Genomic DNA, 26,404 nt, shown 5'->3' on the forward strand with positions numbered 1-26,404 from the left:
GGTTTGAGGCTAGGAAGACTGGATTATCGGGTTCTACCTTGAGTAAGAGCACATGTTGCGGTCGGGACCTGGCAAGACACTTCCCTGTCCTATGGGGGTGGGGCCGGCAACCAGCCTTAGCTGCAATAGGGTCAAGAGGTGTTGCTGGGCAAAGCTAGATGTAGCAATTTGTGATGGACAGCCCAGCGTCCTTTATATTCCTCTGCACGCAGGATGATCTCTCTCTTGGCTGCAAGCTTCTGGTCACCCATCCCGCCCCCCCTCTTTTTCTTAGGCCTCTGCGCTTGACCTTGCAACTGCCTGTCATGGGGTCGTCTGCTTTTGGGCAGAGGCCCAGTAGGAATTTTTCCATCTGGCTGATTGGCTGTTGCCATTTGGTTTTCGCCTACTGCAGTAGCAACTTGTCACAACTTGTAAGGTTGGCGGTTAGGCATTGGTTCCTGTGTGGATTGCTGGATGGGCAGTGCCCATATCCAGAATCATGATGATACAGGGAATTCCGTTAAAGGAATCCGGCGGCTCTTATGCTTTGTCCGAACCACCGGTAGGGGTTAGGGCTGTAGCCGAGCCCCCGGGACCTCTGGGGAGAGGGTAGCTTTGACCCCAGCTCCTTAACTCTCCTCAGTTGCACTTTCCCACCGCTGGCTGTATGCCAGCCTCTGTCCCGATAGGACAGTAGTCTGAACCAATGCCTATGCAACCACTCACTGAATTTGTATTTAAATAAAGTTGTGCCTAAATTATTGCCAAAAACCCAAACAAAATTTATGTCTCCTGTATCAATTCATTGGGGGGTGGCTTGAGGTCCTTGATACGCAACTAATTTCTGTTCAGCCATCAAATATACTATGGGTGACCTTGGTCCAATTCCTGTCTCTCAGCCGAACCCTCCTCAAAGGCTTGTTATCCAGAGGAGGACAACAAAAGCCCCATCTGCACGATACATTTAAAGCAGTACAATGCCACTTGAAACATCCATGCCTTTCCCCCAAAGAATCCTGGGAGTTTCAGCTCATTAAAGGTGTTGAGAGTTGTGAAAAAACCCTGTTCCCCTAAGGTTCCAAGAGTGGTTAAACAGTCAATCCCTCTTCCCAGGAACTCCCAGCTCTGTAAGGGAGTCTCTTAACCATGCTGTGAGCCCCTAACAAACTAAAGTTCTCAGGATTCTTTGATGGGAGTCATGGCTATTTAAAGGGGCACAATGCTGCTTTAAATGTGTAGTGCAGAAAAGGCCAAAGATGGTGAGTATCCTGGAAACCATATCCTATGAGGAAATGTTGATGGATCTGGGTATTTTTGACTTGGAGAAGATATGATAGCATATGGTATTAAGCGGTCATATTATAGAGACCTACAAAGGGGATTCCTTTGTAGGTCTCTATGAGTTATTGGAGTATGGAACAGACAGCCTGGGGGTGGGGTGGGGAGGGTGGACTCTCCTTTATTAGAGAATTTGGGGTTGGATAAGCACCTACCAAGAATAAAGGAAAAGTAAATCTCCTGCATCAGTAAGAAGTTGCAATGGGTGATTCTTGAGGTACCTTCCAACTCTGTGATTCTACATATAGGAAACACCCTCGGCTCCTCTTAAATCCTTGGGAGAGCAATGAGACACAAATATGGTAAATAAATAAGAACACATTTTATTATCAAGGGCATATACTTCAGTCAAAGTGATAACTAGTTAATAAAACACATTTAAGATGCTGCAATAAACGAAACTGAATATTATGATTATTTAATACTAGTGATTACCCTTTAAGTTATGTTTTTCAATATGGAGACAAAAATGATAAGGACTGGTAATACCTCTGTGCAAAGCAACACAAATAGCTTATTGTTATGAAATTATGAACCCCTTATTCTCTGGAAAGAAAATGAGTTTTTTATTTCTTTTGGGAAATGTGTAGTAATAGATGCTTCTATCCACATCCCTGTGAACATTATTTACCAGTTTAATCTCTACAAAATATTTGAAGTCAGCTATTATGTTTATTGATGCCCATAACTTTTCAAATGAAGCAACATCTTTATGAGGGGATTTGTTGCAAAAAAAATATTACTGCCTGTAGCTTATTTCCAAATTGTTTGTTTGAAATTGCCCCATTCTGAATGAATATACAAGTAAGGCGGGAAGATAAAATACTTAGGAAGGCACGCTCCTTCACTGTGGTTTAGGAAATATGGAGAGCATGTTACATTCAGAGGAGATTGTGTTCAAATAACTTTTGCTCAGAGTATTGCTATTGAAACCTAAGTTAGACATGTCCACTTACTTTATTTTAATATTAGGTACATCCAAATAACACATGATCGCCAATGTGTAGGTCCTTCTGGACCCAGAAGAGGGAAGGACGAGGGTATAATGGGGGTGAGGTGTAACAGAGTGTGGCATGCTTATATGCACTCCACCAACGATATTCACATGTTGGTGGCACATGTACTTTATTTCTCTCCCTTCCTCTAAGAAGCTCAAGGTGGCATACATAGTTTTCCTCATCCTCATTTTATCCCCACAACAAACCTGTGATGAAGTAAGTTAGACTGAGAGGCAGTGACTAGCCCAAGGTCACCCAGTCAACTTCACAGCTGAGTGGGGATTTAAACCTTGGTCTCCCAGGTCCTAGTCTGACACTCTAACCACTAGTTACAGGTAGGTAGCCGTGTTCATCTGCTGTAGTAAAAAAAAAAACAAAAACCTTCCAGTAGCACCTTAGAGACCAACTAAGTTTGTTCTTGGTATGAGCTATCGTGTGCATGCACACTTCTTCAGATACCAATGAAATGAAATAACAAAAACATAAATTTGCCCCCAAATTAAGTGGTATACATTTAATACTCAAAATATAAATGTTGTCTGCAGCCCTTTTGTTTGTTCTCTTCATGACAATTATGTTTTGAGGGAGCAAGCCCATACTTAACCTGGCTAGAAAGCCTCACTGCTGTGTCAGGTTTTACTTTCTACGTTCCCAGCAAGGAACGAGACAATGACATCCTAGTGTTTTTTTTTTCCAGAATGAACGTTCCAATGGGTTTTACTTGGATTTCTATGCCCCAGGATTACAACTGTGAGATAAGAGATTTCACTAAAGCTGTTTTTAGTCACTGCCCTTTTTTACTGCCTCAAGGTGAAGAGAATGAGAATGTTTTAGAAAAATGGAAGGAGCCTCAGGAAACAGCTTAAGTGCCTTTGAAGAGGGAGAACTACTGGCAAGTAAAAACATATAACCACCCTTGGATTAGTGGTGGAAAGAATATCTTATTGGTGGTGTTCCACCAGTTGTGGTGGTGCAAACTGGACATTCCACAGGCTTAGATCATCCAGATCCAAAATGCACTCATTTCCCTGCACCCAGTGGAGGCTGGGTGAATTTGGCATTGCCCAACCAACATCTCCCTGCACTCAGCCAGCCTCCACCTGCCTGCATTTTTACTTACAAGTAGTCCAGAGGTTGCACTGATAATCAGCTCCCCCCTCCTCCTCAGTCTCAGCATTGCCTTTGTAGAACTCAGCAGGAGGATGTGGGCAATGCCAAAATAAGTTGGCTCTGCTTGTCACTGGCTCTGGTACCACCTGCTATAACCACTATCCTGTTCTTGCAGTGGCCAACCAGATGCATCTGGGAAACCTGCAAGCAGGATTCAAGTACAATAACTCTTTCCCCCTCTTATGGTTTCTAGCAGCTGATATTGAGAACCATTACTGCCTCCTGGAGTAGCCATCTATTATGGAAAGCCACCCAAAATTGTATCTTAAAAGCTGGGGGAGGGAGTGAAAAGTCATTGCCTAGCTTCGAAAGCACAATGAAGGTGTATTTCAGGGAACCTTCCATGAGGAGAGTGTTCCACACCTGGGTTCCTACCACTAAGAAAGCCCTCTCTCTGAAAGTCCACTCCCTCACCTCAGACTTCAGTGGCACCAGAAATTTCATTTTTACTATTATTATCATTTTGCTTCCTAAATAATGATGAAAATAATAAAAGGTTAAATAAAATGTACCTGTGATAATGAAATGAATGTTGAGTCATAACTATTAACTTTGATCATGGTCAATATGTTGGCACTTTTTTAATCCTTTTCTCCCGGCCCCCCCCCCCCCCTTTCCAGTTCTACCTCGCTTTGCTCCTAAGTCTTCATTAGAGACAGCCTGCGTAGGCATGTGATTTAGAAATCATGACTTATTAAACTGCCAATTGTTTGTTCTACAAAGGATCACTGGAGACACCAGCTTTACTGAACTTCTCGGGAACTTAAATTAAAATCAATGAGAAGTGTGTGACTAACATCCCTCATGGAATTCTTTGAGAATTTAAGGGTTATTTTTAATTTGCTAGCAACCGGACTGCTTTATCCACTTTAGAGTGGAGCCTTATCATCTGCTGACTTCAGTTCTTTACTGCTGTTTCCCTACTGAAGCTTCAGCAAGTTATTTTATTCTGTGCATGTTATTTTTTGCTGCTCCTGCAGCATCGTTATCAGTTAATAATATGGCTTGTTTTCCATATCTATCAACGTTAGATTTAGGCAAAGCACTCTGCTGGGCCATATTATTAGTTCTCAGCTGCTGCTTCCGAATTATTGGCAACAGCTATACAGCTGCATGAGCCATCCAAATAAATGTTATGATCCATTGATGTCAATAGGGAAGATAAGGGTGTGCTTAGATCCAGCAGTGACAGACAAAGGGGGTGGAATTCCCTGTGGTGGTACATCATTTGCCAGGCAAAGGGGCTAGGATTGTGATGGTAGCCCCACATGTATGTACACATCGGTGGGACAGTCAACTCCACCAAACTGAATGTCCCCTGCCTTTGGGCCACCTCACTTCACCTCATCCCACCCCAGCCCAGCCCTCTTCCGGCTAGTGGCAGTGCCAGAAGCGCTGGGAGGATGTTGTGGCCACTCCAGCCTCCATGCATACTGCTACTGCTTCAGTTTCATTCAATGAAATAAGTAGGGCATAACAGTCTTGCACATAGTGCAGGACTGGCATCAGCAGGGCACTTCATGGCATGAACTTAAAAACCTCCCCCTGCGACATACAATGACCAGTAAAAATAGCCAAACTTCACAAAATAGAACAGAGTTGAAACAAGGTGGTGCTTGGGGACTAAACTGAGGTTGGAAGTGAACTGATAGGTCTTAACAGTCCTTCTCAATGTCAGTAATGAGGGAACCAATCACATTTCCTAGGGGAGGCAGCTTAACAAACAGCGCATCACTCCAGAGAAGGCCAACTGGAGTACTGATTGTAATGAACATCTTATTGCCATCAGCTGGGAGCAGAGCATCCAGATACAAATGGGCAGCCAGTTTGTATGTGGACAGGTAATCTCTTCAGCTACCTTGGTCCTAAACCATTAATGACTGTATAGGTAATCGCCAATGCCTTAAATTGTGCTGGAAATGTACTGGTATAATAAGATAGCCATTTTAAGTACTCCCTTATGTTAGAGATTCCTGTGAGATAGAAAACTAGTATAACAGGGGGAGGTCCTAGAACCTTTGATCCTATGTATGCATGTTTTCTACTTCCAGAGATATCAGGAACTATTCAAAATTGGAACCCCCCTCCCCTCTTATCACCTGAAGAGGTATAGTCCACCCCTCAGTTTCATCCTTTTCTCATTCTGCTGTATGTCTAGACTCGGACCCAGAATTCTGCAGATAGAGACTGTGATACTAGAGGGAGAGTGTTACTGAAGAACTGCTCCATAAATACAATAGAATGAGAGAGTAATGAGGCAGGTGAATTCCGAGGTAGTATAATAGACTGCTTCATTTAAAACTCCCCTGCATTAAAATAAGACACTTAGTAGTTTATAAGCTGGTTTAGCAGGGAGTGAATAGGAATCAGCCTTGACCCCCTGGTGAATTTGCAGGAGGTTTAGTACATGGGAGAGCATTTAAAAATCATTCCCCTCACTGCCACTACAATCTGGTGACATGCAGTGGCTCTCAAGGTTTTCAAAGCAGGGGTTTTTCTCAACCTTACCTGGAGGAGTCAATGATTGAATCTGGGACTTTCTGCGTGCAAAGCAGATAATATACGATTGAGCTTCACCACTGCCACCTCTTTCAGCTGCTAGTACAGATGAGGTCTGAGTGAGGCAATAGGGGAACATGTCTTGAAGCCACAGGGTGGGAACCCAACCTTACAGCTTCCCTTCCATTTAGCTATGCCTTGTAAAAATGTAGGCAATGCAGTAACTGCTATTTACAGTATGCATCATTTTATTCTGTGAACTAGCATTAATAGCAGGAAGAGGGAATTTTGGGTTTTGCTATTTTGAGTGCTGAATCATTCTGACGGAACAACAGCACACCCAACACATTGTGGGAGAAAACCAGCTAAATTTCAGTAAACAAGTTTTTATTTATAATCTACCAAGTAATGATCGGTGCTGCTGTTGTGTATTGCAAGCATAGTTAGCTTCACAGTCGTGGTGGGCAACAGACATTGTTTGATGGAAATTACAGCGGTTACAATTGGCTAGATCTCTCCAGCCTTGTTGTTTAAGTGTTGTTCAGATGCACCTCTGGCTCACTGGCCAGCTTCTGCCTGATTGACTGTTGGGACAATTTAGCAATCCTTTTGGAAGGTCTTGATAGAGTTGACAACAGATGTTGATGTTGCAGCTACATGTTTAAAATTTAAGTCATTCTTATCTGTCAGATTCTGCTTGCATATTTCACCTTCAAACAACTCCCACCCCAAACAATAATAATGAATCCAAACCAAGCACATTAGCCTCCTTGATCAACATAGGCGCCCATCTTGCAGACACAGATTCATTACCATCAAGATGCCATATCCTGCAAATACAATATTGTTGAGCAGCCTGGGAACACCAAGCATGGTGGACTTACTTTGGAAAAAGCCAGCATCTGAAGTCAACATGTTTGGACACCTGCTGAGGTCCATACCTTGGCAGCCGTTCCAGTGGTGACCTCCCTTGGTCTTGCTGCTACTCCCTTCCACATTTGCCACCTACTGGTTTACTCATTTTTCTGGTCTGAGTGAGCTGTGATGGCAGCAAAGGAGCAGTAGCTGCTGTCGCACCCTCAACAGCCTTTTATTGGTGTTGTTGAGCACACTGGCAGAGGAAGAGGGGCATGGAGGGAGTGCATCGCCCCCTGCACCACGATCCTGGCGGGGTGCCATTGTGGCTGACCCCCTGCGCCGGGCGCCATGCCCCCACAAGCAGCATGTCACTCCTCCAGGATGTGCGTCATGCCCCTGCGGGCGGCGCACCACGCCCCTGGGACACATGCCATGCCCCTGCCTGCTCTCCGCCCCCGGTGCCGGAGCATGAAACTCCACCACTGGTTGAGCAGTTAGCAGCAATGGCACTGGGTACAGTGGGGTCTATTAAGGGAGGAAGCAGCTTGCTCAATCCCCAACCCCAAATCCTAGAGCTAGAGCAGGCTTTTACTTTCAGTCCTTGGGTTATCTACCACCAGCATGCCCTTGACAAACAAAATCATGTTTTAACCATCTTTATATGAACTTATGGAAGGACTGGGGGATCCTGTGGTCTTCCTGACGTTAATGGACTACAACTCTCAGCATCAGCATCCCTGACAATTGGCACTGCTGGTTGGGCCTTATGGGAGTTGGCATTCAACAACAATATCTGCATGGCACAAAGTATTGCTTTATTGTGAAAAAGTCTTTAGAGCTTTGTACAGATGAGGTCTGGGGAAATCGGCTTCTCATTTCTCTGCTACAGCAAAGATCCCTTTGAAACTTTTTGTTTACTCAGTTCAGCCTGGTAAACATGCATAATCTTTTTAGTTTCTCTATTATTTGCAGCTTTTGTTTGTTTTCCGAGACACACTGCTCTAATATGGATTCATTACAAATGTATCAACAGAAATGATCATCTTAGAATCAATTTTGGCTTGGGCATATTGTTATCCCAAACCAATTTGGAAATGCTTATTGTTCCTCTTTTTTTAAATTTCTATCAGGATTAACTAGTATAAATCTTCTTTTCTCTAGCATCCCCGAGAGGCACACTTTAAAGGCAGCCTCAATTCAAAATTCTACAGCATGCTTCAAATCCTATCAAAAATACCCTGAATCTTTAGATTAGCTCTTGATGAGGTATCTACCATAACTGATTGCTGGGACCAGTTGCTTGCATACCACATCCCTTTGCCTCTTCAGCCTGCCAGGAATTTGCTCCCATGAATATCTTCTCCTGTCAAAAGGCATCAGCATTCAAGAAGAGAGCATAGGAATAAATATCTAGAAGGACTGCAAAGCAATCTCCATTTAACAAAGGCCTCACATTAATCAAACTAACGAGTCCTACCGAATACTTTTGCATAAGGAAGGCAATTGGATGGCTTGCATTGGCCACATAATTAAATATAACAGAAAGGCAGATATGTACATCCTCTGCAGCTCATTTTAACAACCACTTAATGGCTGTGGAAGTGTGACACAACCCTGGAAGGAGGAGAGAGAACCAGAGAAGGAGAGAGGAAACAGTCTGTTAAAGAGGAATGTTGGATGGAAAGAAAGGCAAGAAACATTCAGCCAATATTAGGATACTCCACCAAGGAGCTCTTCCATTTAAGGGTCATCAAGTCACTTGGCATTTGTATATCTGGGGGCTGATTCGCATGGTTGCTATGAGGAAAGCCTGCCTATCTGGGTGAGCCTGGTTCACTCATGTCAACACCACTTGATTTCTCAGCATTTCATCACTGCACGTTAAGGGAAATGGTCTGTAGCTAAATGGCAGAGTACATGCTTTATGCAAAGAGGGTCCCAGGTCCAATCCTGGCAATTCCAGACAAGGAAGATACAGCACATCCTTTGCATTCAGAACATCCCAAGTTCAATCCCTGGCATGTCCAGTTAAAAAACACCAGGCAGTAGGTTCAACGTAAGGCCAATATGATTTGTTTCAGGGACTGAGCTGGCAGTGACTCACCAGGCAAGGGCTCTAGGGGACTTGGCGGCTTGCTCAGCGAAGAATGCTGTTTTAAAAAAAACAACAACAACAATTTCTCTGTGTCAGCTTAAATTGCAATAATATTGTGGATTTTCAAAAATAGGGGTGGTTTTCTTTTTGCTACTTTTACCCCTACCACCACAAAGCCTCACCACCCTGAAATGTCTGGATTTATGCCCAGCATTCAGGGTAGCTCAGTGCTTTCCCTCCCATTAAATTCTAGTTCTTGTTGAAGTGACCTTCATGCTCCTGCTGCTGAAAAATTACCAAATGTCTTGACACTGCAAGCTTCATAAGCAGAACTCTGAAGAAATGTAAAACAAACAAACAAACAAATAGTGCTTAGGAGTCCCTTGTGGCTTGAGAATGTTTCCCCTCCCTCCTTCCCTTGAAGATAGGCTAAAAGCAGAGGGAGCAAAACCTCTTCCCCACCCAAAGACATCCCAAAAGGTAGAGAAGCTGGGTGAGTTGTCTAAGTCACCAAGGCTGTTGTGCTAAATTATTACTATTATTGTTGTTGTAATATTACATTTATTGGTCACTCTTTTACCAAAGTAATTCAAAGTGACTTACAATATATACACAAACACAATCCTGTTTTTTAAAAAGGAGGGGTGAGGTTGTCTGGACAGCAGACCAAGCAGCCACACAGCAGTACCAATCGGTGATTTTAGACTCTGGATTTAAATGTCTTATGGTGGCAAGAAAACTCTTTAGATGTGTTTACTTCACTGGGGATGGGAAAGAATCCCACCCCCAGCTCATAATTAAAGGCGAGCCCACCTGCTTCACATATTCCAAAACAAAACAGGAACAGGAACTTAGCTACCTTTCAAAATTTACGCTTCTCTAGATTTTATGATGCAGTTCTGCAGTCAAGTAAAGTGTAGAAGAATGCATTCACTAAGGTAAAGTGTGCATAAAAATGAATATATTAGTAAGAATAGCATATAGGGCAAATGGCTTTGCGGAAATGTGTATATTAAGCAAAACTGCAGATTATAAAGTCCTTTCATGAGGACTTTAAAAAACACGGCAAACAGGTATAGAAATGTCAATAACTGAATTTTTGGATTTGAAAAATGAGAAACTGAGAAACAGAGAAAGATCAAAGACAGATTCACTCCTCCATATACTTTACAAACTTCAGAATGTTCTAAGATAGCTCTGGTGAATTTGTTGGGCTCTTGTTCATTCTTTTGAGAGGAACAAGCGGCTTATAGCCCAAAGTTCAGCCCCGACAGCATCACTGCACACAAATCACCTTGTCACAGTTTCCCCCAAGTATGGTGAGATATATTTATATATATATATATATATATATATATATATATATATATATATATATATATATATATAGTGTTTGTGTTTGTGTTTGTGTGTGTGCAATTTTAATGCAAATTGTCTTTTGTCCTCTTTTGATGGTGCTTAAGTGGCTGCCCTGATCTACACCTATGAGGCAGTTGACTGTGAAATAAGCCAGGGTCAACGGGTTGTATCCAATGCAGACTTCTATACAGAGTTGACCTGCTGAAAATAATGGGCATGACTAACTTAGATCCATTACTATTCCAAGTACAACTTAATTGGATACAACTCCATGTCCCAGGAGATCCCTGACTGTTTGTAAATGGCGTGTGCATGCACAGGGGTGAGGGGATTAGTCAATTCATTATTTCTCTATTGCTTTTCTACACACACACACACACACACACACAGGCTTACAAAGTGAAAAATTAAATACATCAAATGAAAAACAAATAAAATAGATCTAGGAAAACGAATTGAAAACACATCAACCAAGACCACTAAATAATGCAGAATAAAACATCATAAATGGGAACAGTTAAGGCAGCACAACAATAAACTCGCAGCCAACAGCCATTTTTTAAATTCCATTTTAAAAGGTGGCTGGAGGAAGGTCTTCAGGACTAATCTAAAACAGCGATAAGGAACTTGTGGTCCTCCAAATGCTGTTGGACTCGAACTCCACTTGCCCCACTAGCATGGCCAATGACCATGGATAGGGAAACACTGAGTGGAAAATGTTGGTTTTACACAACAGCAGAAGTTTGAATGAAGGAGAATTTGGAGAAAAACTGAAATATGGAAAGTGGTGATTTTAAACAATGTCAGTGGTTTGAGTAGAGTGAGCAGAGGCAGACAGTGGAGGGGGGAAGTGGCAGTTTGAATTAAGGTTTGAGTATAGCAAGAAAGGAGTTGGGAAAGGCTCTGCTGTGTTAGGTTTCTGGTGTCAGCTTCTGTGTTGTACACATCTTTGCTATTTTCCCCGTGTTAAAACTGGCTGTTTTGTTTGAGGGGAATGGTGGGGGGTTGGTGAGCAGTGTGAACAAGGGCGCAGCTCCTAAACTACCATCTTAAAGAGGTACTGGAGACAGAATGGAAAATGGTTGAGTCAATGTTTTCATATTCCTTCTTTATAGAAACAGTTCTGCCATGGCAAAGAGCAAATTGTTTACAGAAAAAAAACACCATCCCCTGACTGATATTGCTGTATGTCAAAAGCCAACATTCTTTCCTCTCTGAAAGGATTGAAGCATTAAAATGTGCAGAAAGTTAAAGGAGAATTCTAAAATGCAATGTGGACATGGATTTGTATGTTGTTGTTGTTTTACTATAGATAAATATGCACATTGAAAGATGGGCTGAGACATATATTTGACAATGGCTGAAATAATGTTTGAAGAATCTGAGAACTGTGAGGTGCCAGAAATTTTTATTCTGCTGAATGAAGCTTATGTGGATTGAGGAATGTCTAGTAACTAGAAGTGTCAAATACATTTCCCCCCCTAGGCCTCTTCTGCACTATGCATTGAAACCAGTATCATACCACTAATCCCTTTGGGATTAAACTTGCCACCAGTGGGTCAAAGCTTTCCCCTTCTGTTTGCCACAGGTTTCTTAGCCCTGATTTAGAAAAATGTCTTCTGTCGTATTTGCCCAGGGAGTTCCTTGGCTGATCTGTTATGGTCAGGTCAAAATGCGTCAGGGCCTCAATTACAATGCATTTTGTCTGACCCAGAATTGACATAGGTCAGCCTTGACCATTGTAATCGACAGTCTGGGGGAATATTCATTGAGCCCTGGGTCTGTTCAACTCAGCCAAGCCCGTCTGGAAGTAATTAGTTTGCTGCCACCAAGCTTGGAAGCAGCCCAATGGTTTTGTTGAGATTTGCAAAACTAAAGCAAGAACATGGCCCTGAATATTTTATAAATTGCAGGGGGCAGATTTTAAAAAGGAAGGGGGAAATTGGTAAAATTGTGGATTCAGTTGTGTGTCAAGGCATTTAAGAATTTGCAAGGCTTCTCTTGCTTAAGGTATCACACGATGTGAAAACTTGCTTTTAAAAACTTACCTATTTACTAGCCCCCCCTTTTTTTTACTTACTTGATTTTCCCTGGAAAGGGTACATCTGGATTAAATGAGGGGGAAAATGCCAGTAGGCATTTTATTGCCAATGGCATTTGGGGATGCAGCAAAAAAGGAAAAAAGCACACATCAGGACCGTCAGTCTCACAACCAATACCCATCTAAAAGCACCCTAAAACTGAGAGTGATGTGCCATGTTAATGCATATACATTCTGGCATATACAGTAATGATAAATGTGGGCCTGAGAAAAGGAAAACTGCAATGGTCTCATATTTTGTTATAGTCCTTATTGTTACTATTGATGCAGTCATGGTGGCAAACATACTACAAATCTGCAAATATTTATTTAGTTCTCTTCGTCATAGGGGTTTTTTTTCTAATAGGAAATTATTTGGGGACAATGAAAGACATTTGTAAATTAAGCAGATAAGCCCTTTGGCAGACAATGATTGTTTTGTTGAACACAAGAATTCTATTGTCCATTGCTTTAGTTGTCAAGAGCCCAGGGAGCTGAGGATTTATGAGGATGTTACAATGGTCTTTTCACTGTGCAGTCTAAGAAGCTGTGAGATTCAGTTCCTCTGCTTTTCAGCCTCTAATCTTTTTATCATGCAAGGACAATACAGGATTCAGCTGGTTCTTGGGACCCAGGACTGTCCATTTAGCATCAGGCACTGTGAAGTAATTACTACAGGGACAATGGGCTGGTTTTTTGGGCACCCCGTTTCTTTGCATCCAAAGTACCAACAGTTTCCAAATCCCTAAGGTTGCCACTCAGTATAAACCAACTCCTCAAGAAATGCCTTACTTAAAAAGAGAAAAAAACAATAATCTTGTTATGAGTTGGGCTAAAAGTACCACTATATCAATTCCATTCAAATTACATGTTTATTGGTGATGAGTTATTGATGATGCTTTCCACCACCACCACCCCCTTGATCGTTGCATTTTGACTTTGAACACTGCAACCTGAAATTGGAATAAATAAGCTGGGCTGTCAAAAAATAAATCCAAAAATGGCTGTTATGGATTTTCCATCTGTTGCTTGGAAATCATAATCAATGCCCGTGGTTCTGTCTTATGACAAATATGCTAATCCATAACATGTTATAAAAGATATGTATAATTCTTCTTAATGAGTTATTCCTAAGAAATATACCTTAAGAAGTATCAGCTAGTCGGCATTTCTGTCTATAACTGACAAAATGCATTATGCATCCATTTTAATACCCTGGGAGAGGAAAATACAGCTTTTAGTTTAAGTTTCCCATGTTTACCACCTGGGTTTACCTTTCCTTTGTAGGGGAATCATAATTGATTATTTTCTGTAATGTACAAGTTACAAAGGTCCAAGGCAGATATAAACCCCACGACACATTATAGTAGGTATGTCAGAATTCAGAAACTCCAATGCAAATGCAAATATATGCATCTTTATCTATCTGTCTATCTATCTATCTATCTATCTATCTATCTATCTATCTATCTATCTATCTATCCATCTATCCCTTGCTGAGAAGCTATCTATCTACTTGTGAGCCAGTGGGAAAGTAAGTCATCTGAAATCTTGCATATAGCCTGTGGGAGAATGGGTCAGTGTGTCTCGCTGTTAACCAGAAGGTTGGTGGTTCGAGCCCACCCAGGAATGTCTGTGGTCAGGATTCCTGCATTGCATAGGGTTGGATTAGATGATGTCCCTTCTATCTTTACAATTCTATACAGTAATAGGATCCTAATAATGATAATAGTTGCTGCTGCTGTTGTTGTTGTTATTTAGGGCTGAATAAACTTTCCTCCATGCTTTCCTCCTCTACATTCTACCACCATCAGAAGTGTGATTGGTGGGTATATGGGACATGACCTCCTCAGCTGTAGTGCCCAGGCTATGGAACTCCCTGTCCCAGAGATAGCTCTTCAGATAATATCCAACCACAGTTCTCATAATCCCTGACCATGGACCATTCTGACTGAGGGTGATGGGAGCAGGAGTCCAACGACATTTAAAGGGTTCCACAGTAGCTACCCCTGCCATATCTTATTCCATCGAGTACCCCCAGGAAGGAAGGAAGAAAACCACTGGAAGAAGGTATCCAACCTCTCCTTGGTTTTCTTCTTCTCTGACTTCTACTATGCTGAACTGCCATGAACCAAACTGGAAGTTTCATTCTCATCTCATGCACTTGCTGGAGTAAGGAGGATGGGTCAGTTAGCAGGGCAGTTTGGAACATGACATCATCACTCAGAAAGAAAGAAAACATGTCCTGAAGTTGCACTTCTGCATTCCCTCTCCATGATGCCAATTAGCAAAGAACACCTGGCTAGGGGTTTAATCTCATCCTAAATTGGGGTTTGAGCCCACATCTCCATGGAACTAAGTTCCGAATTCTAACTACGACACAACATTCACTCTCAAGCATATATATGGGTCTCTAGTCCACACACTGAAGAGCAAGCCTGTTTCTCTCTCTCTTCCCTTTCTAATTTGCCTCACAGTGCTTCGAAAGGCCTGAGCCAGCAGAATCTTCTAATTGGCTGCTGCAACAAGACTCTAGCTGTTACTTTTGCAACAGTGTCTCTTACACATGGTAATGATTCCAGAGCCCATTCTCTTTCATGATACTCTGTTTTGTCTCGAAGGGAAAGAAAACAACATGTGGGATATTGACATGGCCTCCAGCAGTTTAATTATGGGAACATCCCCCCCTCCAATAATATGTCTGTATTTGTTACTTTTAAATATCGACGTTGAGAGGCTCTTCCCTCCTTCAAAATTCCCCAGGGTCCCAGGAAAGGGGGAATGCTTTAAAGACTTTATTTATGCTTTTATTCAGCCTATATTGCCATTCTGAATTTCAGCTGAACTCCACCCCTCTTTTCTTTTCCAGAAAGAATTGGGATACTGGATACGTGGCTTCACAGAACTTGACTCTTCACTGGGACTGCCGACTTGCTGAAATGGGTGGAATATGCTACTTCAATTGGCAATGGGTTTCCAGTGGGTGAAGGTAAGATTCCTGATCACAACAGCTTGCGCTTCAAGCAAGGATGGAATCCTATTTTGAGAGAGAGAGAGAGAGAGAGAGAGAGAGAGAGAGAGAGAGAGAGAGAGAGGTGGTTTCCATTTATTCCTCATATGGAGTCCTTCATGATTCTGATGACTTCCCTATTAAGAGCACCTGTGTGCTTCCCTTACATGATGGTAATCACAGAATATTAATACATGTTAATTTGTATGCATTTGAATAACTTTGGCCTACTGACACAAAGAAATTACAGGTAGTAATGGAAATAGTTGCTAGATTTCTTTTTTTCATTGCTGCAAAACATTTTGGTGGATAAATTGTAACTTGGTTTGTTTCTGTCCTTATTTTATATGAGCACAACATATTGCAGTTTAGCGTATGCTAGAAAATGTACGGTATTGATGTATACATGTTTTATTACTGGCTGTATGACCGGATAAATAACTTTGGTTTACTGTTGTTGGAATCACATGAGAGGAAGAGTGCCTGAACATGGCATGACTGGCACCCTCATCTAAAGATTTATTATTATTATTATTATTATTATTATTATTATTATTATTTATCAGATAGGCACAGCTGCGAATCAAAATAGCGCACACCAATCTCAGCGCAGCAGCATCCCACTCAGAGTGTGTTCTGCAGCCTTCCCTGCTCTGTGGTATATCCTGCTGGAATGTGACTGCAATAGCTTTCTACTAATTGGAAAGAATGCTGGCCAATACCAATGAAGCTTTCCCAGTTAGGGCCAATATGCCTTTAAAATTGTGCACCGCTGGTCTTGCTTTCACTGTGACCTACAGTATTTCTGCATTAAAGTATGGTGCCTTTGGTGCCACAAGGAAGTGGTTAAGGAGCTGTCAAGGTGCTACAAAGTTGTGAGTGGTTGTCAAAGAAGAAGGGTTGTAGGAAAGTGGTTGCAGAGGAATAGTCAGAACTACGGTCACCTCACTCAAAGCACAAAAAAGGTGCAAGCTATGCCAGCACTCCCTAAAAAAAGGGGGGGGGGAGTACCTCCATCGGTGGTGAACCATGAATCTCCTTGAGGTTTCTTTTCTTTTGTATTTATTATTTTAATCTCTTTGAGGTTTCTGGTTGCTATTGTTGTTAGAAATAGTGCTGAGCTAGACCAGGGGTGAGGCACCTCACACTTAGGTGCTAGGGCTACCCTTGGGTCCTTCCCCAGCCACGTTCCTCACTGGCACCACTTTGCACCACCCTTGACTATTTTTGCCTAGGTGGAATACATCCTTAAACACCAATTAATGTCTCTTGCTTGCCTGGATGGAGGATAGAGAGTGGTGTGTGAGTATATATACAAACTAGCCTCCTAGGTAAAGGTACAGTTTGTATTCATTGATCTGCCCACTTTTGCCTCTGGTCCCATCACTGGCATGTGGCCTCCAAAGGGTTGCCCAGAAGGAAGTGCAAACCTTGGAGGGAAAAAGGTTCTCCGGCTCTGAGCTAGAATGGACCATTGACTTGAGATAGCTTGTCAATCTTTGCATATGTTTCATACTTGATGTGCAGTTACTACATTTTGAGTTTGTTGATAACCAGTTGTGGTTTTAATCCATAGTGATGGTTCTTGTGTTTGACCCAAATATTTCCCAGTTTCCTGACTATAAGGCTTATCTTTTGAGCTTATTTTCATCTCATTATTTCATCAGCTCATCATTAACTACTTCATGTTGTGCCACTCATTTCAAAACTGTAATAGCTCTGCTGTTCACGTGTGACTGTGGATAGAGGAGGAATTAGATTCAATTCACATTTAAAGGCAAACCAATCTGCATTTCCCAAAATAATAAGTGAAGATAACGGGGGGAGGGGTAAAGTTAATACATGAACACAGGCATCCTTTGAAATATGGAGTTCTTCAAATTTTGCAATGCAGTCTTCCAGCTAAGTAATGGGTACAGAAATAGAAACACTCTGGTATATTGTGCATGGAAATACATACTGTATATTAGTGAAAATGTCATTTAAAATGCATTATTTTAAGGAAATTGCTTCACAAAAATTTGAAAATTAGGGGAAATTGCATACAAAAATGTGTATATTAGGAGAAAATTGCCCTAAAATGCTGATGAATTTTCATGAGGACTAGCATTCTTAAACTAATGTGGGGAAGGGAACTTAAGATTTGAAAACCAAGCAAAACTGCAATTGATAGATTTGTACATCGCTACACGTGATCAGTCAATGTGTTTATTTTCCTCACTATTCCAGCCTAAAATCTGTAGAGCAGTGCTGGAGTGTGAAGCAATTAGGATAATAAGGAATTTCACATCCCTACTGTTCTCACTTTTTGCAGCTATTCTCTGTTCGCTTGTGTTGGTTATTTATTTTTATTTACCATCTGAGACTCTGTAGATTCATGTTTTCTTTTTATCTGTCATTGAATATGCATGCTGTTGAAACATAAGAATTTTCACATTTTAACTTGCCCCGAACTTTTTTTCTGCCTTGGCTGCAATAGATATCATGCCAGTAACAGCCTTCTTAGCTGCATCTGATGTTAAGTTCCCAACTGAATTACAATGCTCATAATACAGTGTTTAGGCCTATGACATTACAGCTCGGTGCTTAGCTGACTCATTCATATTGTTTTACAGGCAGGGTAGCAATGTTCTGCTTGACAGCTGCTTCATTTCTGCTCAAAATGTCCTTGAGTGTTGATAATCTTATTTCTGGCAGCTAAATGCCCTGTGCGCTGTGACATCTCTTTAAAAAAAGAAAAAGAAAAACCCTCAATACAGGAGAGCCAGTTCATTTGCCAGTTAAGGCAGACTGTAGCAATTAGTCTCGAGAGTTAGTAACATTGATTTGATGCTTAAACAGACAATGATCAATTTAATTTGGCAACGACATCTATATGTCATCTAAGGGGAAAATACAGCACTTCAAGTCTCTCTGTGTGGTCCATGGGACTTTACCTAGGTTACATCCCTCACCAGGCCTCCTTTGTATCCCGCTTCAGTATTTTTGCCTGGCTGGAAGCAGTTCTTGAACTCTGCCTGGATGGTGGGTAGAGAGATGAGCTTTATGTATGTGTAGAAATTGGCCTAATGTGCAAAGGGCTGCTGTACAAATTCACAGTGCTGCTTTGCCAACTTTTGCCTCTAGCCACACCTACCACTGGCATGTGGCCCCCCCAGAAGGCTATTGAGGAGGGAATGTGGCCCTTGCCCTGGAAGAGAATCCCTATCCCTTTTTTAAAACAATCATGGGGCTGTTGAACACATTTAATGGCAAACTCAAAGCTGTGAAAGCTGGAGAATGTTTCCCTTTTGCTAATGTGTGTATATGTATATGTGTGCAGGAGCGATACTGTGTCAGTCTCCACATATGTGTGCTTAGGCCTGTGGGTTTTAGTTTTTAGTTTTGTTTTTGTTTTAACTACCTCCACCCCATACTTTTCCTCGACCTGTCTCAACTGAGGAAAAGAGGCTGCGGAATGAGCTTCTAGAAATCCTAATTTTGGAAGTGTGGCATAAGAGGAGCTCTTACTAATTTGGTAAAAAAAAAAAAAGTTCCATTTCCTGAAGTTACAATGGAAAAATAGAAGGATAATTGTAAGTTTTGTGCCTCCATCACTCAAAACTGTATCTACAAATTCATTTTTCTCTTTTCTTTTGCCTTTGTGGCCTTGTTGAGAATCTATTTTAGTCAGCAGGGGAGCTCATGAAGCATGATCACAACCTTGAAATGTCAATACGTGAGGAACAGCAGGAGATTATCAGGTTTCTATAGGTACATGGACATTCATCATGAAATTGTGGTGAAATTATGGAGACAACATCCAAGAGCCACGGCAAGGCAATAGGTTTTTTATCAGGAACAGCTACAATTTTTAAAGTTTTTTTTTAAAGAACAGTTACTTTTTCAAAAATCCTAATTTCAAATATATGCTAATTGGATTTGAGTTGACAGAGCAAGACTAAGTCTTTGGGAGTTTGGTGAGTAACCCAGTAAAGACATTGACCCAGTGTGTGGCAGCTGCGAAAAAGGCAAAATCCATGTTAGGGATTGTTAGGAAAGGGATTGAAATATAGCTGCCAATATCATAATCCAGTTCTAAAAATCTATAGTGCAGCAATATGTGGAATACTGTGTATAGTCCAGGGTGCAGCATCTCAAAAAGGATATTACAGAACTGGTAAATGGTCAAGGAGGCAATGGTTATGACATTGGAGCATTATAGTTTGGGGGGGGGAGCAAGTAAGGGGAAACATGGTAGAGGTGTGCAGGATCATGCATGGTGTAGATAATCTGCATAGTTGCTTTTTTATCCCTTTCTCACTAGAACCAGGGGCCACCCAATGAAGTTGAATGTTGTAAAATTCAGAATACTTATTCACCCAGACATCATTAAACTATGGAATTTGCTCCCACAAGACTTCATGATGATGTCAAACACCTTGGGTGGCTTTAAAATAAGATTAGAGAAATTCATGGATGATAAGGCTGTCATCCAGTCCCAATGCTTATGTTCTGTCTCCACTGTTGGAAGCAGTATGTCTTTGAAGACCAGTTGCTAGGAATCACAAGCGGAAAAGAGTGCTGCTGCATTAAGGTCTTCCTTTTCAGCTTCTCAAAGGCATCTGGGTTTCCCTGGTGTGAACTGCCTCATGATCTATGGATGGAGGGCAGTATATTTTTTTGCCAAACGTGGGGCTCAAACCCATGACCGTGGGATTAAGAGTCTCCTGTTGTACAGACTAGATGGCCCTTTGGCCTGATCCAATTTCTTAAAGGAAGTGAGATAAAGTGTGAAGTGTGAAGAACAGGGGGGTGGGGTGGGGAGTCTGAGTCAAGCAGCATCCAGTTCTGAGAAGTGTCCCATTGATTTTTGCAGCATCTTTGAATTTGATATACAGAGGAAGCTGTCATGCTTATAATAATTTCTGAGAGAAGACTCTCTGCTGGTTGATTTTAGGTGTCCACTCTATTAAGAATTTCAATTGTCTTCCTGCAAAGAAGAACAAACAAGCACCACTTCTGTTGATTGTCATGTAAACCTGGGTGTCCATATGGCATTTACATTCTCTGTTTCACTTCATATTTTGTTCTCCCCTGAAATGATTTCATTCCTGCTGTGCTCACTCAAGAATGTAAATTTCCTGCTTCGGTATCTAAATCTTCAACGGGCAGTCAAAGGTGAAATATACAAAAATGATTATGACTGTTGAGGCAAAAATGAAAAATAGCATATAGAAATGTTCCATCAACTGGTGACTATAGTGAGGCTCAGCTTGGCCTTATTTAATTGTTTCAACTTTGTTGCACTCTTCCTTCCCCAAATTCCACACTCTAGGTTGGTCTTGAGGACAGTTTAGCCTAGTAGGTGGCTGTTGCTGGAAATACTATGGAAGAATCCTTGACTGAGGATACAAATCTCTATTGTGAATACTCAATCTTGGAATTCTGGCTGTAGGCTACAGTTCAGATGTATGTGTATGTGGCTTCCATGGTCAGCAATGGGATGACCTGCTTGTATATATGAAGATTGTTTTATAAATCACAGTAATTACTTTCTGATTCATATTTTAAGTAAGTGCAGGTCTCATTTAATGAATCAGCCCATAGAGACAATTTGGTAGAAGGAAATTGGAATCTACTAAGTGGTAGATTAGAGGATATCATTTAACTTTTGGCTGCCATTGCACTTTGGGTCATTTCCTATAGAGATGTATGTCTCGATTTTTCATCACATTGCTACTTATTATTTTTTAATGTGTAATGCTGAATGTCTGAGCAGACTGCATAAAAATGTAGTGTTAGAGACAATATAATTCAGGCATAGGCAAACTCGGCCCTCCAGATGTTTTGGGACTACAACTCCCATCATTCCTGACCATTGGTCCTGTTAGCTAGGGATGATGGGAGTGGTAGTCCCAAAACATCTGGAGGGCTGAGTTTGCCTATGCCTGATATAACTCATTGTGTTTCCAATGCTTAGTTAGGAGTGATATTGCTTTATGTGGCAAAATAGTACAAGAAGCAGGTATATGGAACAGCTGCATATCCCTGCATTGCAGGGGGTTGGACTAGATGATCCTCAGGGTCGCTTCCAACTCTACAATTCTATGACTTTGGGAAACCCTATGGTTTGAAGGTCCAAAATATTTAGGCATGTAAAAACAACCAACCAACAACAACCACCCTAAGTGGGTGGGAAGAAACCCCTCCCTCCAAAAAACAGACCTATGGAGATGTATATTCTCAATGGACATTGAATGATGTGTGACAGTTGCAAGGGGGACAGTAGAGTGGGCTGGAATATAGTGGCTGACATCTTGAGCAGCAGCACTCCACACTTTTGTTCCCACATGAGCATGCTCTATTTGCAGTGTTTAATTTGTGATGGTTCATTCAGAAGATGCTAATTTAATCAAGCCATCACATGTATCAGTTTGTGGAAGCCGTAGGAGAGAGTGCTGTTGCGCTCAGGTCCTGCTTTATTTATTCATACTATTTAAAATATAAAAATGTAAGTGTGTGTATATGTGTACAATGGTACCTTGGTTCCCAAACTTAATCCGTTATGGAAGTCTGTTCCAAAACCAAAGCGTTCTAAAACCAAGGCAGCTTTCCCATAGAAAGTAATGCAAAATGGATTAACCCACTCCAGACTTTTAAAAACAACCCATAAAACAGCAATTTTACATGAATTTTACTAACGAGACCATTGATCCATAAAATGAAAGCAATAATCAATGGTCTCCACCCATCCCCCCCCCCCCCCCGGCTCTCAGCCAAAGCAAACACAAAACTCTTACATTAAAAAAAGAAATCACAAAGAAGGTCCCTGGAAACGGCAGGCATCACCCTAGTCTTTCATTCTAGGCTTGCATTTTATGGGCAGGCACCAATGTAGATAGTGCTTCTTCAGGCTGCCCACATCCATTCTGGAGTCAGCTGCACTCTCACTTCCAGTTCCAGGTACAGCAGGTTTGGTGTGCTTGTGAGCTTCCCACTGGAAACTGGTGAGAACAGGATGCTGGAATAGGCAGGCCATTGGTCTGATCCAGCAGTGATCTTTTTATGTTCTAAATGAACGTGTGTTTGGGATCCATTATACATTGTAGAAAAATGTAACTGCAGTATGTTCCTTTGGATTAGAGGAGGGGATTTCATTTTTTATTTTATTTAATCGTGAGGCCTAGTCTCTTATGAGGACTCATCTCAAGGTCACAATCCAGTGGTGAGAGGAGCCAGAGGAAAATGTGGGGAGGTATGGCTCCTATCTTTCTCTCGATAATACAGAGAGAGTTCAATATGCACACGTTTCTCTCTCCATCCAGGCAAGCAAGAAGCATGATCATAGTTCCATGACATGTTCCAGACCAGGGAAAATACTCATCCAGGCAAAAGAGAGCTCATTGAAGGGGTGTAGTCTTGGCAGGTGTAGGACACAGAGGGCTGCCTTCTGTCCCCAGGCCTGGGGTTTTATGTGTTTACCTAAAATTTATAGGCAATTGAAACTCTACCAGGGTGGTGGTGGGCATAGATGCAGCATACCTCTGCTGCAATGTGAGGACAGAGAGCAACCATATTTTAGGGTAAAGTGTGCACAAGCCCAGAGAACAGCTTTGCTGATTTCCCTAGATGAGCCTTATTATGCCTCTATTAATTTACTAATTATTTAGACAATTTTTCAGGGTTGCATAGATGAATTGCTAATCAGAAGTATTAGCAATCCCAGAATGTGGTAGCAATTTCTAAAGTATGTGCCTCTTTGCATATAAATAAGGGTTTTAGCAGCTTGCATCACAGAGGGAAAAATATAATAATATACGTAAGTATCATAAATTGAGATCAAAAGAAGGCAGCACATGCCAATTTTCTGAGTTCATTAGATTTGGGTATGCAAGGAAATAGTGTAGATACCATGTTACTTAGAAAGAATGTTTTATTTATTCATTTATTTAAAATTATTTATATCTTGCTCTTTGGCCCTCAGGAGATCAGTGTGGCACAGTAAAACAGCATAAAATATGAACTAACTATAGAAAACTGTAAAATTCACAGCAGTCCAAATAACTAGGGCACGGAAGCTTGAATGAATAGAAATGTTTGACTACCCTCTGACCCAAGCTCTGGGGGGAATTTACTGGGGTGGGAGTGGGGGATGACTGCAGAAAAGGCCCTCTCACGTGTTTTTAGAAAAGACAGTTCTCTAACAACATTATATGGATAAAGGCAGCCTTTTGAAGCTGCAAAGCACCTTGCACCTGACGTCAATGTGGTGCCATGGGATTTACTAGTGGGTCACCTTGCCCTCCTGTGAATTTGACCCACAAGGCTAATTTCGATAATGATCTGGTCTATGGAGTCAAAAATACATGGCCCTGAATCCTTTCCCCCACATGGTTTGCCTTCATACAATGCAAATATGAAGGAGAATTTATAACTGGGTGTGGTGGTGTCAAGAATGCATTTCTGGTATAGGATCTGCTTCACCCCTGACAACTTGCCTTTGCAACAACTCTCCATGCTGTTCAATTATACTCTGGTGCTGGGTGGGTGGGGGAGGTTTGTAAAATAAAAAAAATAATAGCAACAACAACAATAATAATAATACCAATGAAAACAAATGCACTGAATAAGCCATTTATACTGCAGCTCCATCATTGTTCCCATTGCTAAACTAGACTGGACAGTTCATTAAAAAGAAAGAAAAAATAATAGCACAAAGTTGGAGGGAAACAGTAACATATTATGACTACCCTGTAGCATGTAGCAACCTTCTGCCTTTCACATACCTGAATAAAAACGATCTCTCTCTTTTTCTCTCTCTGCCTGCTAATGAAGAGCTGTTTCCAACAAATTTGGCAGAGACCAGGTTTCAAATGCTTGCTATGAGCATAAGGAGAAAATCTTTGTTAACAGGACAAAAGCAAGCCTGCATAATCTGGGATCCACCAAGCTGCCAGCCAGCTGTGCTTGGTGGCCTCTCAAGTGCTCAATAAAATGCCCATTTCTGCCACCTGCCTCTATGGGACTGCCCAGTGGGTAGCTTGCCTAGTAGGATGGCTGATTATGGAAGAGGAAATTGCCTATCCAAAAATGAAGACAAAAGCACACGGATTCGTATATAAAATGAAACTGAGTTTGCAAACTGAGAAATAATTTAAGGCAAAACATTTCACCATTATGGGGTGACCAGGTGACCTGTGTGCCTGCTCAGTCTGCTGACCAGGCTATGTGTGTAGATGCATGGGCAACCCCAGATTTTTTTTTCTAGAGGAAGGCATATTAAATACAGTCTTTTGCCATGTATAAGACTAGGTTCCTCCCCTAAAAATAATGTCAAAAAATAGGGGGCGTCTTATACATGGGGGTGTCTTATAGATGGAAAAATAATGTTACACCTAATAAATAAACAAATACAATGAAAAGCAGAAAGATTCATTTTTAAATGCAAACTGAATCAAACTTCTCCCATGTCCCTATGTTCATACTGAAATATTGCTATGCTTTCCCACTCCACCACCAATCTCAACCACTGCCATCCAAAATGGTAGCCCTGCGATAAGGCAGAGCTGAAGCTAACTGGAACACCATCCCAGCACTCTGAGAGTATATTCAGTTGCTTTGTTTAATTGCACATCACAAGAGTATATTCCCCAACTGCAACAGTGGATGCACACAAGATTTTCATCAATTAAAATCTAATTTCTGTCTTATTTTTTGCCCGCTGCTATTGTTTTGCACAGGGAAGAGACATGGATTGGTTCAGTGGCCTTTTTCAACTTCCAGAAGTTGTATTAATCTTTAATAATCTTCCTTTCCTCTGTCCCCCCCCCCATTTTTATTTTTCAGTGGGGCTGTTTTTCTCTCTTTCCCCACTGCCTGCCCCCACTAGCCTGTAAACACAGGAGAAAAGCGACCCTTACAGGAAGCAGCCTTCCATTCAATGAATCACAATGTTTAAATCAGTGTTTTTCAACCTTTTTTGGGCAAGGGCACACTTGTTTTATGAAAAAAATCACGAGGCACACCACCATTAGAAAATGTTAAAAAATTTAACTCTGTTCCTATATTGACTATATATAAAGTAATTCTCTTGAATAGGAATCAAATAAACACATTTTTTCCCACGGCACACCAGGCAACATCTCGCGGCACACTAGTGTGCCGCGGAACAGTGGTTGAAAAACACTGGTTTAAATGGCACCAAGCAGAGCCAAACAAAGATTCTGTTATGCTGTAGCGCAGCACAGCCAACCACAACTGCTGCTTTCTTGCAGCATAAACAAAACGATCCAACAGAAGCCAGTTCAAGACGTTTGCCTGTTGAGTATCACACTCCTTCCCTGATTGTTTGTGACCTTGTACTAAGCCATTGTCTCCCCTGCCCCCGCAAAGGATATATGGCTATATTTCATCAATAAAATGCACTTGCTACAAAGAAATGTTGCACTCTTGGGTCCCAGGTCCCTGGCGACTGTAAGAATCAGCATGTTGATGTCTTTGATGGGCTTGGGTCAGACCTCAAGCAATGGTGGGTGGGTGAGAAATGGGTACATTATCTAGACTCAAGCATCTTGGTCCAGGGTATAAGGCCAGTACTGAGTTCGGGGAAAGGGTTATGTGGCAGAATTGAGGGTATACTTCTGTCAGTGCATCTATATGGGATATCCAGGGCATGTAAAATCTAGTGAAGTTTGTTACAACCAGGCAGAAGCAGAAGCCAGTCAAGAAGTGCTGCAACAGAAAATGCAGTATTCTGAACAGTGAGCCACATCTAGCATGGATGAATGTGTCAATTTCAGTTTCTTTCCATTTCTCTCTCTCCACCCCCCTCCCCACCCTTTTTCCAATTTAAAGTTCACTTCTCCACCTTTCTACATGAGTTTCAATTTTTTAAGTCTTCAGGAAAATTCACCAGCATTTATCCCAATATGCAAATTTTATGTGCAAATTTGCCTACTATGCACACTTTTGCAAAACCATTCTCCTTAGTATTCTGCTGCTATTATTATTATTATTATTATTATTATTATTAT

The 26,404-nt window shown here is 41.5% G+C and overlaps 1 protein-coding gene across 2 annotated transcripts in view; it reads left to right on the plus strand.

Moving 5' to 3' along the window:
- The window catches only part of CDH11 (cadherin 11), a 104,662-nt gene that overhangs the window by 29,376 nt on the left and 48,882 nt on the right, over positions 1-26,404 (plus strand). Inside the window, exon 2 of one of the 2 annotated variants that reach the window (XM_033157162.1) lies at positions 15,249-15,368. The gene's annotated coding sequence lies outside the window, so the exon portion shown is untranslated. The remainder of the gene's footprint in view (positions 1-15,248; positions 15,369-26,404) is intronic. The other variant, XM_033157163.1, reaches the window with a different exon arrangement.

The sequence above is a fragment of the Lacerta agilis genome, chromosome 8, assembly GCF_009819535.1.
Source record: "Lacerta agilis isolate rLacAgi1 chromosome 8, rLacAgi1.pri, whole genome shotgun sequence".
Taxonomy (NCBI): Eukaryota; Metazoa; Chordata; class Lepidosauria; order Squamata; family Lacertidae; genus Lacerta; species Lacerta agilis.